Source organism: Gavialis gangeticus, unplaced genomic scaffold (genome assembly GCF_001723915.1).
Source record: "Gavialis gangeticus isolate Ggan-Ray unplaced genomic scaffold, GavGan_comp1, whole genome shotgun sequence".
In the NCBI taxonomy this organism is placed as follows: Eukaryota; Metazoa; Chordata; order Crocodylia; family Gavialidae; genus Gavialis; species Gavialis gangeticus.
The window spans coordinates 50,442,446-50,446,588 of NW_017729027.1; the positions used below are offsets into that span (position 1 = coordinate 50,442,446).

The window sequence follows — 4,143 nt, forward strand, 5'->3', positions numbered from 1 at the left end:
CAGACTTGAAGATCTACAAGGTCCCTTCTGATCCTACTTCTATGATTCTATGATGAGAATTATCCAGGAAGGTAAATGGAATAAGAGAATACTTTAATGTCCTAATTATTCCAAATACAATACAACTGTTTACTAACTACACAATAATGAAATACATATTATAGGATACTAACTTTCCCTAAAACAATTAAGCTTGCTGTAGCAGAGCTGCATGGGGGCTGCAGTCAGCCTGGGACAGCAGCAGAGGAAGCAGACAGATGGGGTCCCTGTAGCCATGGCCCTTTTTCTTTTTGTGGCTTGATCAGCACTGTGAACACTGCTAGGGAGTACCCCACCTTCTTGGGATGTTTGCCTACCATTACCTGATGGTATTAAGGTAGAATTCTATCCCAGAGAAGGAAGCCAGCTTTGCCATATGGGCTGTCTTTTTACTAGTCCAAAAATAATCAGCTATGGCCTGGAGCGTGGCCTCAGAGGCTTGTAACAGGGGGTCCTCTGACCCCTGACTCCTGGTTGATTAAATGCTCCTGCTATTAATTCTTTACAGACAGGAGCTAAACAGAGTACCTTCTCAGCTTCCAGGAATTGCCCATAATCCATCAGTTGCAAAAATAAACCCTTACCCCCTGCCACCACCTCTCTAGTGTAGGGTTCCTCCCTTCAGCACTTCCTTTGTCTTTTCAGGTCCTCCTGTGCTCATTCTGAGCCTATCAGCATTGGTTGCTGGTCTCCAGCCATGGTGTGTCTGCCTGGTATTAAAGTGAATTGCCTGTGATGAGCTGAGGTTAGGTGTTTCTGACCTGAGGGAATGAATTGCTCAGGATGTCCTGTCCCTGCTTCAGTGATCCTGAATAGGGCCTTTCCCTCTAAGGAACTCTGGTGGACAGTGCATCAGCCAGGACAGCTGTGGTCTGACTCTTTAAGGGGCCAGATTACAGCTGTCTTGGCTGAAACACTGCACCGGGCATCCCTGTTGCCCATCCCTTCACTTCTGGGCCTGCCTGTACCCCTGCCTGGGGAAACTTGTGAGGTAAGGGGATTATCCCTTTCATGCCTCTAGACCTACCTCGGGGTTTCATGGGAGTACTGCTCTGGGACTAGCTCTCCTGCTGTCCTGCTCCCGCTGCCACTCATCCCATTGCTAGTGAGGCAGCTTGGTTCCCGGGAGCTGAGGTGAAGAAAGCAAGTGGAGATTTCCACACCCTTCCCCCTCCCATAGTCCCCTTTTCTACACCTGATCCTGATGTAGTGAGGAACAGCTTGGAAGATGAGATGGGGAGGAGGAACCCACATGCTACCACCACTGCTGCTGTGCCAAGCTGAGCCCAGTCCCTGTACAGCCCAGCTGAAGGAGAACAGGAGCTTCCCTTGCCCCTGGGATTGGGAAGAGAGCAGTGACACTGGCAGCTGGGATAAGGGAGGGGAAGTGGTATGCCTCTGAGCATGGAGGGGAAGGGAAGTGGGTGAAATTCTTACTTGCTTTGGGAACTAAAGTCCTCAGCTTCTGCTCCTACCATGTGGTCAGAAAGGGGGTTGTGGCTACACCACTGAACATCTAGATTCACCCGTCCTACTATCACTGATTTTTAGCATAACAGTAACCTAGAGATTATATTTAATTTAGAAATACTTTGATAATTATGAGGAGTTAACAACAAGTAATATAATCTGACTCTTTTGGATTACAACATCTTTTTATTGTTTGTTTCACTGCCTCAACCTTCACAATATTATTTGTATTCTCATGATGCCTTTGCCCACTGCAATTTTTCAGAATACTCCAATATATAATCTTAAGTATTCTCATTTTCTTTTGGCAGACAGAAAAAAGTTCTCGCTTATGTAAGTGGTGTTTGTGGTATATATCATGCCCAATATCTCGGTTTCAAAGTCATGGAAGATTGTCAGCATGAAAGAGAACCTAAGGGTAAAGGGGAGTGAACTTAAGGATGGAGTGTGAAGATTTGGCGAGAGAGAAAAAAGTTTAATCTTCAAGAACCCAACCAAGACATGATCAAATGCAGTTACTGCCAGGAAGGACAGCAGCTTCATCATTAAGTGCAAGCACAAAAATAAAAATGTTTTTGCTGCTTTGCCCATCTGATCACAGTTCCTGCCTGAGCATGTTCAAATGAGCCATTAGAAATTAAACAATTTAGATTAACTGTTGAAACAATTGAAAACCATACTAGTTCAAGGTTGTGCAAGTGTTTATCCACCTGGCAGCTGCCTGCTTTACAAATGGACTACACTGTTGAGGGTACCTAGAAAAGGGGGTGGGGACCCCACATCCCAGCATGTTTTGCTGGCTCTTCAGCCTGCCAGGAGATAGGTGGCAGCACAGAGAACTGGGTTGACTGGCTGTAACTCAAGGCAGCTACACCTTCACTCCTAACAACACCCCTTCCTTCCTAGCCTGCCAGCTCTCAGGCTGTTAAACAGCAGACCCATAGGGGTCTGCAGTCTTTTGAAGCTGGGGTGCTGACCTTGGAGTGAGCAGTTCTTTCACCACAGTGATCCTGGAGTTCTGGCCATAGGAAGCCCTAGTTTCACCAGCACTCTGGGCGCTCAACCTCTGCCTGCTCATGGTCAGGAGGGGAGGTGTTTAACAGATGGCAACCCAGCCCCGGGTTTTAATAGGTTTTCCCAGGTGCACACAGAGGAAGTCTGGGTGCAGACAGAAGAACAGCTTCCCATTGTAAGTCATGGTGCTTTTTGGGAGACTCCCCTAGCAACTCCCCTCCTCCCTTCCAGCCTCAGTGCTGTTTTCGGAATGGGAGGGGGGAATGGAGCAAAGAGAGCTCTTTCTGGGGCTTCCCCAGCTGGTGCTGGAGAGTGGGATGAGTGGGTTAGAGCCCTCCCACCTTCAGGGAGGCCTCAAACCTGCTCCAGCACTGGCTGAAAAAACCCAAACCAAGCTTCCTCCATTCCCTTTCCTCTCTCCCATTCTGAAAAGAGCACCAGGGCTGAGAGGTAGTTCAGACACAAGTTACTGCAGTTACACCTGCATGCAATGAGGGCTCAGATTTTTGTGGTATCAGGCCCTTTTAAAGTGCTCTGTAGCCCGTGAACTTCTGTTTGGTCATAGCTGTAGAGCACTTTCAGGGTCCAGATCAGGCAAAAATTGTCACTTCTTTCTGCACCTTTGGAATCAACCAAACTAGGGTTAAGTTGATCTAAATTCCAATCTGTACAGACATTCAGAGAGGTTAAATAAGGCAAAAAAAAATGCGTAGCCTGATCTAATTTAGTTCAGAGCACACCCCAAGAACTAGGAAAGGCCAGTAGCTTGCCCCAACCCCAGGGCTGCAATTTTTACACCCCACCTCACCCTAACCAGGCTATTTTTAGCCCCACTAACTCCTTACCCCTTATGCCTAAAGACACAACCACCCCCAAAAACCCACTAACCTCCCTCCCCAATGTAAAACTGGTTTCTATGTGTGCTCCAAGCATACGGAAGGTGAAGCTAAACTGCAACTCACCTCCTGATTTAAATTAGGATAGTTCAACGTCACCTCTGAGTGAATATATTAAATGGTTGCACCAGATTTAACCCCACTGTGCTAAGTCTATTCTCTTCACCTCTTACAACATTGTGAATGTCTTGTCTGTCCATGCCTCTAATTCAGCAAGTTACCCAAAACCATGGATGGCCCTGCCTATTATAAAATGAGGCATCATGTGAGATTAGATTCTAACTATTAAGCAAGTACTTTGATGACAGTACACAGACAGTTCCTTGATTTAAGGCACACATATTTACAGTGCCTCAAGGCAGGTGTGTCAAATTCATCTGGGCCCATGGGCTGGAGGAAGATCTCTGGGCCAGATCCAGCTCAGCTGGAGCCAGTGGGTAAAGCCAGTCCAGTGGGGCATTGCATGCAGGCAGTCAATGTGTCAGCCTCAACAGGGGCTTGTGCTACAGGTAGCACATGGATTGGACCTGATGCTACAAGCACCACCTATGGCCTGTGGAACTGGCACCCCCACATGACTGGCCCTGAGCCAGTTCATGGCACGTGCTACAGGCAGCACAAACCATGAAGCAAGTATGCCTGCCTGCACATGGTGCCCCACTGAACCAAACCAACTCACTGGCTCCAGCATGGCCAGATCCAGCCTATTCAATGCCCCAGTGGA

General features: G+C 47.6%; 1 protein-coding gene across 1 annotated transcript in view; it reads left to right on the plus strand.

Moving 5' to 3' along the window:
- Nucleotides 1-4,143, plus strand: part of SNTG2 (syntrophin gamma 2) — a 432,116-nt gene that overhangs the window by 358,273 nt on the left and 69,700 nt on the right. The gene's annotated exons all lie outside the window — the stretch shown is intronic.